The sequence below is a fragment of the Scyliorhinus torazame genome, chromosome 2 (assembly GCF_047496885.1).
Source record: "Scyliorhinus torazame isolate Kashiwa2021f chromosome 2, sScyTor2.1, whole genome shotgun sequence".
NCBI lineage: Eukaryota > Metazoa > Chordata > Chondrichthyes > Carcharhiniformes > Scyliorhinidae > Scyliorhinus > Scyliorhinus torazame.
Window position 1 is genome coordinate 50,897,049 of NC_092708.1, and position 15,718 is coordinate 50,912,766.

At 50.7% G+C, this 15,718-nt stretch overlaps 1 long non-coding RNA gene across 1 annotated transcript; it reads right to left on the reverse strand.

Annotated features, from left to right (window-relative positions):
- Nucleotides 1-377: 377 nt before the first annotated feature.
- On the reverse strand, nt 378-14,235 carry LOC140407770 (uncharacterized). The gene is made up of 3 exons (XR_011939790.1): nt 14,055-14,235; nt 3,056-3,206; nt 378-715 (listed from the first exon to the last, which is right to left on the reverse strand). It is a non-coding gene; the product is annotated as an uncharacterized lncRNA (long non-coding RNA).
- Nucleotides 14,236-15,718: the final 1,483 nt, after the last annotated feature.

The following is a 15,718-nucleotide window of genomic DNA, read 5'->3' on the forward strand; positions in this document are numbered from 1 at the left end:
CTGCGTGGGTTTCCTACGGGTGCTCCGGTTTCCTCCCACAAGTCCCAAAAGACATGCTGTTAGGTAATTTGGACATTCTGAATTCTCCCTCCGTGTACCTGAACAGGCGCCGGAATGTGGTGAATGGGGGCTTTTCACAGTAACTTCATTGCAGTGTTAATGTAAGCCTACTTGTGACAATAAAGATTATCATTATATTATTAAAATAATATATATTTTTAAAGTGTGTATATATTAATATTTTACTTTTATCCAAATTCAGTCCAAATTTTTTGTTTTCCTATCTGAAAATTCTAACTTCTTATGATCCTTGGAGAGACTGAAAATCTTTTAATAGAGATTAATTTCTCAAATGACCAATGGAAAAAAAACAATGGTTAATATTTCACAGTTTTTTAACTTTTAATGTTACAAACAAAGTAATTAACCAGCAACTGATACATCAAACTAAAGAAATTGTAAGTTTTGCATTAACTAAGGAACACAACTGAAATGAGTCTTACAAAATGTTTTAACTTTACGTCACACTTCTGGAAGATATATAGCATTAAAGTCACTTCCAGTTCTCCAGGGGATGTTCACCTTTCTCCGCCATACCCGGTTGAAATTTTGGTTGTCCTTCGAAAATCGTTCCACTCCATTCAGGTTTTCCCAGGTACAAATATCAGTAAGGCAAACCTCAGTGAATCCCACTCTTCCTCAGGTCATAACAGTCCTATAATTCAGAATTCCAAGGAATTTCTCCGTCGGACCACTTAAATAGATTAGCCAACACTGGGTAAAATTGTTTCATCAGTACAATACTTTATGCCTGCTCGCCATCACTTCTTACAGAACAGTGAAGACCTGTTCCTGGGAGCGTCCCAATGCTTCTCCTGTCTGCGTCTCAGCAGCGCTTGTTCTATTCTGTGAGATACTGTGAAAGGTGCTAAAACTGCCACTGGACGCTTCAGTGAGTTTCTATCCCTCCCCATGGTAAGTGCATCACATGGGAATTTCTATGAGAAATATGTGTTTATAAGAGATTCACCAAACCTTGTTCAGAATGTTCTCTTTAATTTAAAGGGACATTCTAAAACATATATATCTTGTAAAGTTCAGCATTCATGACAACTAAAGATGAGGATATGATCCTCTTCCTGGTTTGCTGTCTATGAGAATACTTCAACATGTTTGGTTGCTTATCCTGTTTGATGATGTCACTGTTGCTGGATGCCTGGAGATCCCCTTGACATGGCAGCAGATTTAAATTGCCATTTGAAAAGCAGCAAACAATGCCATAGAGATTGATAGAATTTACAGTGCAGAAGGAGGCCATTCGGCCCATCAAGTCAGCACCGGCCCTTACAAAGAGCACCCTACTCATAACCATGTCTCTACCCTATCCCCCGTATCTACCCTAACCCCACTTAACCTTTTTGGACACAAAGGGCTATTTAGCATGGCCAATTCACTGAACCCGCACATCTTTGGACTGTGGGAGGAAACCGGAGCACCTGGAGGAAACCCACGCAGACACGGGGAGAATGTGCAGACTCCGCACAGACAGTGACCCAAGCCGGGAATTGAACAGCTGTGAACCAACTGTGCTAACCACTATGCTACCGTGCTGCCAATTGCTTGATCTTTGCAGACAGCTTCCATCCACATCAGTGTCCAATGTCATTGTTTCATCGCTGACCACAAAATCCAGCTCAATATTTCTGCTTTGCTCCCAACAGATGTTGCCTTACTGGGTGAATATTTCCAGAATGTTTTGCACATATGTTCTTGATATTTTGTTGGGCCAAAGTACTGGAACTCTACCTAACAAAGCCGTGGGAGCACTGTCAATACGTGGATTGCAGCTATTTAAGAAGGCAAACCTTCACCTTGTCAAGGGCAACTTCGGATGGGCAGTAAATCCTGGCCTTGCTAATGACATCCACCTCCAAAGAATGTATTAAAAAGAAAACGGTATTGTAATAAATCAGAGCAGGCTTTTTAAAAATGTAATCTTTATGTCCTTGTAATTTACCCAGTCACACGAGATCTCTGATATGTGCTTGAAATAAAAATTTAGTTTCCTTATGTCAGATACTGACAAAGACAATATTGGGCGAAATTCTCCATCCCGCCCCGCCACATTTCTGCCCCGACCCGCCGGCGGGATGCTCCGTTATACCGGCCGGTCAATGGGGTTTCCCATTGTGGGGCAGCCCCACGCCGTCGGGAAACCCCCGGGCGCCGGCAAAACGGAGACTCCCACCGGCGGAGAATGACGCCCCATGAATGGATTGGTCTCAAACAGGATAGTACAAAAATTGATTATTCACCTTCAGACAAGGTATCAGAACATGATGGTTTTCCAACAAATACTTTTCTTTAAGCAAATAGCTTATCAGAAATTCTGATGTTTTCAACGCTACAGTAGGAAGTCTTGCCTCTGCAACAGCTGAAGAAATACTTTTACTGAATAACATTCACTGTGATTACACTCCAGCATGATATGTAAAGTATCTCAGCGTGATGACGGATGATAAATAATGAAATTCCAATATCTTATCCTGAGTATTTAAAAAGGAAAAGTTTAATCTACTTAAAAAGGTTGGTTTCTTTCCCAAGAGAAACCCATTGCATTTGTGGCAATGATGTGGAGTTGCCGGCATTGGACTGGGGTGAGCACAGTCTTACAACACCAGGTTAAAGGCCAACAGGTTTGTTTCAAATCACTAACTTTTGGGGCACTGCTCCTTCCTCAGGTGAATGAAGAGGTAAGTTCCAGAAAGAAATATACAGACAAAGTCAAAGATGCAAGACGACACTTTGAATGCGAGCATTTGCAGGTAATTAAGACTTTACAGATCCAGAGAGAGGGATAATCACAGGTTAAAGAGGTGTGAATTGTCTCAAACCAGGACAGTTGGTAGGATTTTGCAAGCCCAGGCCAGATGGTGGGGGATGAATGTAATGCGACATGAATCCAGGGTCCCGGTTGAGGCTGGACTCATGTGTGTGGAACTTGGCTATAAGTTTCTGCTCGGCGATTCTGCATTGCCGCCTTGAGAACGCTTACCCGAAGATCAGAGGCTGAATGCCCTTGACTGCTGAAGTGTTCCCCGACTGGAAGGGAACATTCCTGCCTGGCGATTGTCGCTCGATGTCCATTCATCCGTTGTCGCGTCTGCATGGTCCCGCCAATGTACCATGCCTCGGGATATCCTTTCCTGTAGCGTAAGAGGTAGACAAGGTTGGCCGAGTCGCACGAGCATGTACCGCGTACCTGGTGGGTGGTGTTCTTATGTGTAATGGGGCACCCATGTCGATGATCTGACACGTCTTGCAGAGATTGCCATGTGTGGTGTCGTGGTCGCTGTTCTGAAGGCTGGGTAGTATTTGTGGCAATATTAGTCAATAAATATAACTGACCATATCCAGTAATACATTTTAACAATTATTTTACAGGTTGCGGTGTTGTGGGCTAGGCTGGCATTTTCTACTCATCCCTAACTGACCTTGTGCATGGCCTGGAGGGCTATCCACCATGCTGTTCGGGAAGGATTCCCAGGACTTTTACCCAGTGACAGTGACTGATCGGTAATTTAGTTCCTATTCAGGGTGGTGTGTGGCTTGGAGGGGACTTTGCAAGTGGTGGTGTTCCCATGTATCTGCTGCCCTGGCCTTTCTAGTGTTAGATGTTGCACGCTTGGAAGGTGATGTCAAAGGAGTCTTGAAGAGTTGCTGCCGTGCTTCTTGTAGATTGCACACACGGCTGCTACTGTGGTGTGGGGAGTGAAGGTTTAAGGTGATGGATGGGGTGCTAATCAAGTGGGCTGCTTTGTCCTGGGTGGTGTTGAGCTTCATGAATGCTGAATAAGACCACAAGACATAGGAGCAGAATTAGGCCACTCGGCCTAATTGAGCCTGCACCTCCATTAAATCATGGCTGATATTTTTCTCATCTCCATTTTTCTGCCTTCTCCCCATAACCCCTGATTAATCAAGAACCTATCTATCTCTGTCTTAAAGACACCCAGTGATTAGGTCTCCAAAGCCTTCTCCGACAAAGAGTTCCACAGATCCACCGCCCTCTGATTGTCATGGATGTGTCCTTTACATCTTACCATCACCACATATTTTCCAATGGTTCAACAATCAGAAGTAGTTTTTTTGTATTTTATGGTGACATCCAATGGTCATCTCATTAGCATTGGCAAGTGGCATGAGTGCCACTTCATGTGGATCTCTGGCACCTTGCCTGTCCAATGCCTACACTATTTCCACTGTTACTCCTGTGAACAAGGCAACTAATCTGTTTTTGAAAATTAATTTTTACATTCTTCGAGTGTCCAAGGTGAGTGGGGCATCCATCAAAAGGTGGAAATATTACTGTCTGACCCATTTTACAGGGTGAAACCATTTACTTTTATTTGGGTAAAATAATGTACCAAACAAATATGACATAGCAAGATACAGGGCGGTATTCTCCCCCCGCCCCGCCGGGTGGGAGAATCACCGGGGCACCGCCCGAATCGGGCCATGCCGCCCCGGCCCCGCACGCGATTCTCCCACCGCCCCGAAACCAGTGCCGCGCGAATCGCGCCAGGCCGCTCGGAGAATCGCCGCAAACAGCGAGCGGCGCTTCTCCGGCCCGGATGGGCCGAGCGGCCGCGCGTAAACAGCCTAGTGCCGCTGGCGCCGTCCACGCCTGGTCGCTGCCGGCAGGTACTCGTCGTGAAGGCTTGGGGGGGCGGCCTGTGGGGTGGGCGTTCCGTTCCCGGGGGGGGGCTTCCGGAGTGGCCTGGTACGCGATCGGGACCAACTGATCGGCGGGCCGGCCTCTCTGTCGGCGGGCCTCCTTTCTTCCGCCGGCATGCCTGGATCCATCCGCCATGTTTGTGTGGGGCAGCCTGGGGGGTACGCCACTGAGCATGCGCTAATTGGCGCCGGCCCAACTGCGCATGCGCGGGTCCCCGAGGTCTCTGACGCCGCGCCGAGGTCCCGCCTCCGTAAATCGCGCGACGCACCTGCTAGCCCCATGGAGGAGTGAGACGAGAGGTCTGGGAACGGGCGCTGACGCCGGAGTAAAACACTCTGGTTTTTACTCCGGCGTCGGCACTTAGACTCCCGTTAGGAGAATCCTGCCCAGAGAGAGTACAATGCTTGGAAAATAATAGTCAATGAGGCACTTTTGAAGTACAGTCACTGTTGTAGTCTAGGCAACGTAGTAGCACAATAATTAGTGCACAACAAGGGCACACAAACAAAGAGTTAGCTATTGAATTAATCAGACATAGCTTACTTATTTGCAATGGTTACTTTCGTAAAGATAAACTGACCAGATTTAATGATGTTGATTGAAGGATTAGAGGTCATTTCTTCTCCTTGAAATATTGCCATGGAATCTTTTACATTTGCCTGACACAGGATTTTGGTCTAGCCTCACATCTGAAAGACAGTGGGCGGGATTCTCCGTTTCAGAGACTAAAGTGCTGATGCCGGGACAGAATCGGTGGACAACAGCAAAATTGACGCTGCTCCTGGAGCAATTCAACAACCGTTAATGGATTAGCACCGGCGTCACGTGGAACACGAGTGATTCCAATGAGAAACGGTGTTGCTTTCACTGGAGTCGGGATTCACACTTGAGAGGCTGACAAGGTGCAGCCACATTTTTGCCACTCCACTCCCCACACACACACTCAGCACTCCACTCCCCACACACACACTCAGCACTCCACTCCCCACACACACACTCAGCACTCCACTCCCCACACACACACTCAGCACTCCACTCCCCACACACACACTCAGCACTCCACTCCCCACACACACACTCAGCACTCCACTCCCCACACACACACTCAGCACTCCACTCCCCACACACACACTCAGCACTCCACTCCCCACACACACACTCAGCACTCCACTCCCCACACACACACTCAGCACTCCACTCCCCACACACACACTCAGCACTCCACTCCCCACACACACACTCAGCACTCCACTCCCCACACACACACTCAGCACTCCACTCCCCACACACACTCATCCCAGTCAACAAGATGGCAGCAGGAATTATGCTGAACACGAGACCCTGATGGACGGCTTGGAGGAGAGGTGGGCCACCCGGTAAACCCAGGGTGGGAAGAAGGTTGCCACCCGCCGCCGTGCACTGGGCCTCAGCGCAGGTGGCAAAGGTCATGAGACCCGTGGACCTCACCGCCATGATCGGCCAGCAGTGCAGGAAAAACTGCACAACCTCCTCAGGGCAGCCAGGGTGAGTCGGCAGCACTGTGCCCCTGGCACTAACCCCCATCCCACACACCTGTAGCCCTCCCCACCTCCCCACATCCCCCTTGGAGGGTGACCGACATGCCATACTGTCCGTCAGCTACCCACCCGCTCTGCAACCTACCCCCAGGCACTGGCTGACCTGAGCCAGGCACGAGGGAGGTGGCACAGTCACTGGCCGATGTGGCACAGACCCAGAGGGAAGAGGCACAGTCACAGGGCGATGTGGCACAGACCCAGAGGGAAGTGGCACAGTCACAGGGTGATGTGGCACAGACTCAGAAGGTGGTGGCACTGCCACCCCCATGGTGCCAGGTGCACCATGATCCGGCAGATATGTTGCATTGTCCCTCTGCTCAGCTGAAGTTTTTGATGGCATGCTCTGTCCAGCAGGTCCTCGAATGACAGGTGTTGCTGATACACACAAAGCCTCGTGCAATGCCTCCTTCCCACCTCCTCCTCGGCCTGTTGGGTGGCTTGCTCTCCATCCTCACCAGCTGCCTCCTGTTCCTCTGGGGTAAGCTCCACTGCTGCTGGGACCTCCCCAAGGAACTCCTGCCCGTACAGCCTCGGTGCATTCCCCAGGGCTGTGGCGACTAGGATGAAGGACATCATTCCTGGTTGGATTCTGAAGTCCATTGGCTGCAGGGGGTGAAAGGCAGACATGTTTGCATGGAGCTAACCCCATGCCCACCCATTTCCAATCTGCACTGCAGATCCTGCTCCCGCATGTCCTCGTTCCCACATCCACCCCCAGACATTCCGCCAGCACTCTGTCCTCCGCACCCCTGGCCGTGTTGGTGCCCGGCATCTTGGCGGCCCCTGACCCTGGCACCGTCCCGTCTGCCAGGGGTACTGTTGGGTGGTGCTACCCATGCCAGCGCTACGCTGCGCGGCCCCCAACCAGCGCCCTCCTGCAAAGACTACTGTAGGTGTTGCCTTGGGTGGACCGTGTGTTGCCCTGCCGCTGGTTGGGGGAGGGGGGAGAGTTGATGGGAGGAGCATGAGAGGTGGAATGTGGAGATGGTGAGGTGGTGCACCCATACAGCCGGTGTCATTCTGCACATCCATGGGCCACTACAGCAGTCAGTGGGGCACACAGCAAGATGGTTGCCTTGCAGCCCATGTCAATGTCGATCCATGCCTGGTGCCCCCGTCCAGTAGGGTGGGCACCCCGTCCCCACGGCCAATCCCCTGGTCACTCCAGTCAACCGCTGCCCGCTGCACCCTTCCACACCCTGATCACCCCAGCCACCCCCTTCTGCAAGTCCTGAGCCTGGCAGATGTATCTCCCCCCTCCCATCGCAGCCAGCCCTGCCAGTGGCAGGTCTGTCAGCACATGGTCACACCTCTGCATGTTCTATCTCCTCGCTCTCCTCATCGGCCAAAGAACAAAGAAAAGTACAGCACAGGAACAGGCCCTTCGGCCCTCCAAACCTGTGCCGACCATGCTGCCCGTCTAAACTAAATTCTTTTCCACTTCCTGGGTCCGTATCCCTCTATTCCCATCCTATTCATGTATTTGTCAAAATGCCCCTTAAATGTCACTATCGTCCCTGCTTCCACCACCTCCTCCGGCAGCGAGTTCCAGGCACCCACTACCCTCTGTGTAAAAAACTTGCCTCGTACATTTCCTCTAAACCTTGCCCCTCGCACCTTAAACCTATGCCCCCTAGTAATTGACCCCTCTACCCTGGGAAAATGCCTCTGACTGTCCACTCTGTCTATGCCACTTATAATTTTGTAGACCTCTATCAGGTCGCCCCTCAACCTCCGTCGTTCCAGTGAGAACAAACCAAGTTTATTCAACCGTTCCTCATAGCTAATGCCCTCGATACCAGGCAACATCCTGGTAAATGTCTTCTGCACCCTCTCTAAAGCCTCCACATCCTTCTGGTAGTGTGGCGACCAGAATTGAACACTGTACTCCAAGTGTGGCCTAACTAAGATTCTATACAGCTGCAACATGATATGCCAATACTTATACTCAATGCCCCGGCCAATGAAGGCAAGCATGCCGATTGCCGTCTTGACTACCTTCTCTACCTGTGTTGCCCCTTTCAGTGACCTGTGGACCTGTATACCTAGATCTCTCTGACTTTCAATACTCTTGAGGGTTCTACCATTCACTGTATATTCCCTACCTGCATTAGACCTTCCAAAATGCATTACCTCACATTTGTCTGGATTAATTTCCATCTGCCACCTCTCCGCCCAAGTCTCCAAATGATCTAAATCCTGTTGTATCCTCTGACAGTCCACATTGCTATCCGCAATTCCACCAACCTTTGTGTCGTCTGCAAACTTACTAATCAGACCAGTTACATTTTCCTCCAAATCATTTATATATACTACAAACAGCAAAGGTCCCAGCACTGATCACTGCGGAACACCACTAGTCACAGCCCTCCAATCAGAAAAGCAGGCTTCCATTGCTACTCTCTGCCTTCTGTGACCAAGCCAGTTCTGTATCCATCTTACCAGCTCACCCCTGATCCCGTGTGTCTTCACCTTTTGTACCAGTCTGCCATGAGGGACCTTGTCAAAGGCCTTACTGAAGTCCATATAGTCAACATCCACTGCACTATCTGCATCGATCATCTTTGTTACCTCTTCGAAAAACTCTATCAAGTTAGTGAGACACGATCTCCCCTTCACAAAACCGTGCTGCCTCTCACTAATACGTCCATTTGCTTCCAAATGGGAGTAGATCCTGTCTCGAAGAATTCTCTACAGTAATTTCCCTACCACTGACGTGAGGCTCACCAGCCTGTAGTTCCCTGGATTATCCTTGCTGCACTTCTTAAACAAAGGAACAACATTGGCTATTCTCCAGAGCTCCGGGACATCACCTGAAGACAGTGAGGATCCAAAGAATTCTGCCAAGGCCTCAGCAATTTCTTCTCTCGCCTCCTTCAGTATTCTGGGGTAGATCCCATCAGGCCCTGGGGACTTATCTACCTTAATATTTTTCAAGATGCCCAACACCTCGTCTTTTTTGATCTCAATGTGACCCAGGCTATCGACACACCCTTCTCCAGACTCAACATCCACCAATTCCTTCTCTTTGGTGAATACTGATGCAAAGTATTCATTTAGTACCTCGCCCATTTCCTCTGGCTCCACACATAGATTCCCTTGCCTATCCTTCAGTGGGCCAACCCTTGCCCTGGCTATCCTCTTGCTTTTTATGTAAAAAGCCTTGGGATTTTCCTTAACCTTATGAATTTCCGTGACCCCTTTTAGACCTCCTGACTCCTTGCTTAAGTACCTTCCTACTTTCCTTATATTCCACACAGGCTTCGTCTGTTCCCAGTCTTCTAGCCCTGACAAATGCCTCCTTTTTCTTTTTGACGCGGCCTACAATATCTCTCGTTATCCGAGGTTCCCAAAATTTGCCGTATTTATCCTTCTCCCGCACAGGAACATGCCAGTCCTGAATTCCTTTCAACTGACATTTGAAAGCCCCCCACATGTCAGATGTTGATTTACCCTCAAACATCCGCCCCCAATCTAGGTTCTTCAGTTCCCTAATATTCCCTAACATTGTTATAATTAGCCTTCCCCCAATTTAGCACATTCTCCCTAAGACCACTCTTATCCTTGTCCACCAGCACTTTAAAACTTACTGAATTGTGGTCACTGTATCCAAAATGCTCCCCTACTGAAACTTCTACCACCTGGCCGTGCTCATTCCCCAATACCAGGTCCAGTACTGCCCCTTCCCTAGTTGGGCTATCTACATATTGTTTTAAGAAGCCCTCCTGGATGCTCCTTTCAAATTCTGCCCCGTCCAAGCCCCTAGCACTAAGTGAGTCCCAGTCAATATTGGGGAAGTTGAAGTCTCCCATCACAACAACCCTGTTGCTTTTCTCCTTTCCAATATCTGTCTACCTATCTGCTCCTCTATCTCCCGCTGGTTGTTGGGAGGCTTGTAGTAATCCCCGAACATTGTGACTGCACCCTTCTTATTCCTGATCTCTACCTATCTGGCCTCGCTGCCCTCTGAGGTGTCCTCCCGTAGTACAGCTGTGATATTCTCCCTAACCAGTAGCACAACTCTGCCACCCCTTTTACATCCCCTCTATCCCGCCTGAAACATCTAAAGCCTGGAACGTTTAGCTGCCAATCCTGTTCTTCCCTCAACCAGGTCTCTGTAATAGCAACAATACCATAGTTCCAAGTACTAATCCAAGCTCTAAATTCATCTGCCTTACCTGTTATACTTCTTGCATTAAAACATCTGCACTTCAGGCCACCAGACCCGCTGTTTTCAGCAACATCTCCCTGTCTGCTCTTCCTCAGAGCCATACTGGCCCTATTCCCTAGTTCTCCCTCAATGTTTTCACCTTCTGACCTATTGCTCCGGTTCCCACCCCCCTGCCATACTAGTTTAAACCCTCCCGTGTGACACTAGCAAACCTCACGGCCAGGATATTTATGCCTCTCCAGTTTAGATGCAACCCGTCCTTCTTATACAGGTGACACCTGCCCTGGAAGAGCTCCCCGTGGTCCAGATAACGGAAACCCTCCCTCCTACACCAGCTGTTTAGCCACGTGTTTAGCTGCTCTATCTTCCTATTTCTAGCCTCACTGGCAAGAGGCACAGGGAGTAATCCCGAGATTACAACCCGAGAGGCCCTGTCTTTTAACTTTCTGCCTAGCTCCCTGAACTCCTGCTGCAGGACCTCATGCCCCTTCCTGCCAATGTCGTTAGTACCAATATGTACAGCGACCTCTGCCTGTTTGCCCTCCCCCTTCAGGATGCCCGCTACCCGTTCAGAGACATCCTGGACCCTGGCACCAGGAAGGCAACATACTATCCTGGAGTCTCTTTCACATCCACAGAAGCACCTATCTGTGCCCCTGACTATAGAGTCTCCTATGACTATTGCCCTTCTGCACTTTGACCCTCCCTGCTGAACATTAGTGCCAGCTGTGGGGCCACTGCTCTGGCTACTGCTGTTATCCCCTGATAGGCTATTCCCCCCCAACAGTATCCAAAGCGGGATACCTGTTTGAGAGGGGGACAACTATAGGGTAATCCTGCACTGACTGCCTGACCCTTCTGGTGGTCACCCATCTCTCAGCTTGCACCTTGAGTGTGACCACATCTGTATAACTCCTATCTCTGACACTTTCCGCCACCTGCATGCTCCTAAGTGCATCCAATTGCTGCTCCCACCGAACCACGTGGTCTGTGAGGACCTGCCATTGGTTACACTTGCTGCAGATGTAGTCAACCGGAATGCTGGAAGCATCACAGATCTGCCACATCTCACAGTTGGAGCACTGCACCCCGCTGAGTGACATTTAAGCACTAATTAATTAATTTCAAATAAACACTTGAATTATTGTTTGATTGAGTTACAATTAACTATATTGCCCTGATGCTAGATGATATTTACTGCAAAATTAAATGCTAAATACCGATCACTGCCCTCAGGTTTAGTTACTCCACTATCTAGTTAATCAATTAGATTTGTTTTGCAATTTTTTTTTCAAACTTAACAGATTCCCAACCAGCCAATCAGGTCACAGCTTTACTGTGATGTCACTTAAGTTTCCCCCCCCCCACGCAATTTGAAAAGGTAATAAAAATAAAAATCACTTGCCTTCCCAGGATGCTCTCTGGTTCTCTCCCTACAGATTAACAGTTACAGGCCAGAAGAAAGAGAACAAAATGGTAAGGAAAAAGCACCTTCTCCCACTCTGCACCGAATTTCCTCATTGCACCAAATTTCCAAGTTCCAATTCCCACTCTGGATGTGTCTCACTCACTTAGGATGTGTCTCCTTCACTTGTGCAAAGCCACGGCGCCTGTTTTTCAATTTTCGAAACCACAAGTGAAACCCAGTGTCAGTAATTCCTCCCGGTGGAGGCGGAACACCACGGAGACCCCGGAGAATACCGGGTCAGGCCAGCTAATTATATATGGACAGTGGAGTAGAACGCATTGACGCTGCTGTCTTGGCACTGGAGAATAGCATTCTAGCCGACCAAAGTTTTGGCCTCGCGACCAATTCTCCGCCCAATCGCCTTTCACAATTTTGGTGCGGTCGACTGAGAATGTCACTCAACAGCTCTGTTCCTGCAGAATTTTGTCAGTACAGCAGTGGATGAAACATGAACACAGCCATCAAATTCAGTAGCAAACTCTGACATGGGCGGGTTTCTCCAATAATGGAGCTATGTCCCCATGCCGGTGTGAAAACCCGGCGCCAACCACTCCGGCTTCAACGCCCCCCAAAAGTGAGGAATTCTCCCCTTTCTAGGGGGCTAGGTTGCTGCCGGAGTGGTTCCCGCAGCTCAAGCCGACGGCGAACGGCCCGCGTGAGTTCGCGCATGCGCGGAACTGCTGGCATATTTCCGCAGATGCGCCACCGTTCCCTTCTCCACGCCGGCCCCCGGGCAATACGGCGGAGCCCTTCAGGGGCCCGGCGCGGAGTAAAGTAGGCCACTACGGAACCAGCCCGCCCGCCGATCAGTAGGCCCCGATCGCGGGCCAGGCACCGTGGGGGCCCTCCCCGCGGTCGGTTCCCCCCCGCCTCCCTTCCAGGACGACCCCCACACTCATACCTTCCGGGTCCCGCCGTGTGGGAGGTGAGTAATCCACGCCGGTGGGACTAGGCCAAACTCGTCGGCCACTCGACCCATTGGGGCCCGGAGAATCGCCGGGGGGTGGGGGTCGCTGTCAACGGTCCCCGAGCTGTGCGGCGGGAATCCCATGGCCGCCCAGAAAATGCGCCAGAGAATAGGGAAGCTGGCGTCGGGGCGGCGGGGCAGGATTCGCGCCATCCCCCCGGGGATTCTCCAATGGGGCAGGGTCGCAGAATCCCATCCATGATGTTGGAATTAGCTAGGCATCTACCTGGCCTGAATCCCATCTGTGGGGCTCATATGCGCCCTTCTGTGCATTATCGAAACTCTATTCCAACTTTACACTTAATTCGATGGCATACTATACTGGAGTCATAGTAACTCAAATAAAGATTTTAGGGGCTCGTGCCTGAAATGAAATGTGATGTGCCAAAATATTACTTACTATAATGTTCCTACCGTCACTGTGACCACCTCATTCTTCCCCAGGCCTACATCTAGGTGACCAACTGTCAGCCTGAGCTACACATTAGGCCTTTGTAATATGTGCTGTAATGTGCATTGCCACCCTATGATTCCCATTTTAGAATAATGTTTGATGGAGTGTGTGCTGTGCATTATCAGCTGGTGTTCTGGTTGAAAAGAATCCCAGGGTACATTTTAGATGAAAAATATATAAGGGCTCCTGCAGGCTTCACAAAACTAGCCAGAACTGCCTGGCATTGTGGGGCCAAGAGTTGACAAGATGCCACGGCGTTCATTTTCTGCGTGCAGCTTGCTCGTTGAATCCTAAAGAGGCCCGGACTTCAACATGACCTGGACTTCCCAAAGTCTGCAATGGGGGAAAATCTAACCAGGAAAGTACAATAATTATAATACCAGGAGAACAGATAGAAGGCACTGACGTGGGGCTCTTATAGAATGTCAGGGCCATGGCACTAACAATCCATTTTTAAAAGTGTAAGAGCTGCCAAATGTTTTGCTGCAACATGAAGCAATTCTGCAGGTGGTCCAGCGACTGGAGAATCGGCGGCAATGGCGCCGGCATGGTCACTGCGGCGCCAGTCGGGGGCTGCGGAATGCCCCCCCCCCCTCCCCGGCGATTCTCTGTGTTCGACGGGCCGAGTGCCCGCCGAGTTCGGTCGAATCCCGCCGGCGTCATTCGCGTGTGGTCCTACCTGGTAGCACCTCGCCGTTCTGACTGCGGGGGCCATCCTGGTGGGGGGGGGGATCCGACTCCTGGCGGGGCCTCCACAGTTGCCAGACCCGCGCTCGGGGCTACCGCTCGGCGGGCAGGCTAATTCCGGGGGGGGGGGGCCTATGTTCCTCCGTGCCAGGCCCCTGTAGGTCTCCGCCATGTTACGTGGGGGCCGGCGCGGAGACAGCAAACCACGCCCATGCGCAGACCCGCACCAGCCGTGCTGCGGCCCGTATCAGCAGCTGGCGCTGCGTGAAGCGTCGGAAAAAGTTCCGGTGTTTACGACCGCGTCAACGCTCAGCCCCTTTATTGGAGAATCCCGCCCCAGGGATCTGGAGGACAGAATAGATAAGGAGAAACCTTTCCCATTGACGAAATAATTGAGAACTCGAGGAAACTGATATAAGGGGCCTGATCGAATAGCAACAGAGTCCGGTTTCAAGCGTGTTTCATCGGGTGTTTCTCGGCGCTGCAGTGCCTAGAAACACCACGCGATCTAATGGGACTTTGTTGCAATCGGGGCCTCAGTGGCGAATGCCCTGCCAAGGCTGCACTTAGTCACGTTTCCTGCACTGGCGTCTCATCCTCTTGACCCCCCCCGACGCAACCCACGGACTCTCCACTAAGCCCCAACTCGCCTATAAGGAGGTTCTCGGGCCCCCCACCTCACATGGGCAGTGCACCCCCAGGCCCAATCCTCAGCACAGGAGAAATGCCAGCCTGGCACCCTGAAAGTGGCCCTGCCACCTGGGAACCTTCACAGTGTCAGGTTGGCACCCAGGTGGCACTGCCAGGCTGGAAGTGCCTCGATTGTACAAGCTGTGCCAGACTGCCACCCTGCCCAGAGAGCAACCACCTGGGGTCCTCCATTCTCCAGTGAGACCCCCCAAGTGCCATTCCATCTTGTTCCACGTTTGTGGGAACCAGCACTGAATGGTGCTCGCCTGAGGCCTCCAAGGCGGAGGGGTTAGGCCCCAGGGTTTTGGTAGATCAGGCGAGCGTTTATTAAAGTGAGACTAGCTGTCTCACTCTAATATGCAGATTTACCAAATACTGATCCCACCCACAATGGGTGGGATTCATATTGCGACATCTCGCGAGGTCCCATTCGATCTTGCGAGGCGCGGAGAGCCGGATAGATCCCGGAAGATGGATCTCCTGGCATCTACCAAGAGATGCCTGGCAGTACTAGGAGATGGATTAATCGTGCCCAAGGTGATTCGCAAATGAAGCAACAACGACCTGAGGAAGAGGTTTTCCAAGCTGGAATCTGGAATGCACTGCCCAAGGATGGGGTGCAGCCAGATTCAACCATGGCTTTCAAAAGATAAATGGATAATTATCTGAAAAGAAAATGCAGGGTGACAGGGATAAAGTGGGGGAATGGGACCAGGTGAGTTGTTCTTGAAGAGAGCCAGCACAGACATGATGGGCTGGATTCTCCGATTTTGAGGCTATGTCTGGAGCATGTGTCTAGTCTTACGATGAAACAGTTGGTGCCGCCCCCACATTGATGCTCCGCCCGGTGAGGGCTAGCAGCCATGCCACGTAAAAACCCCCGGCGCTCCCGACAGAAACTGCCGGATAATTGCTGGGTCCGTGACCGAGCGTGCACACAACGGTGACCTGCAGTGGTCGCGCCAT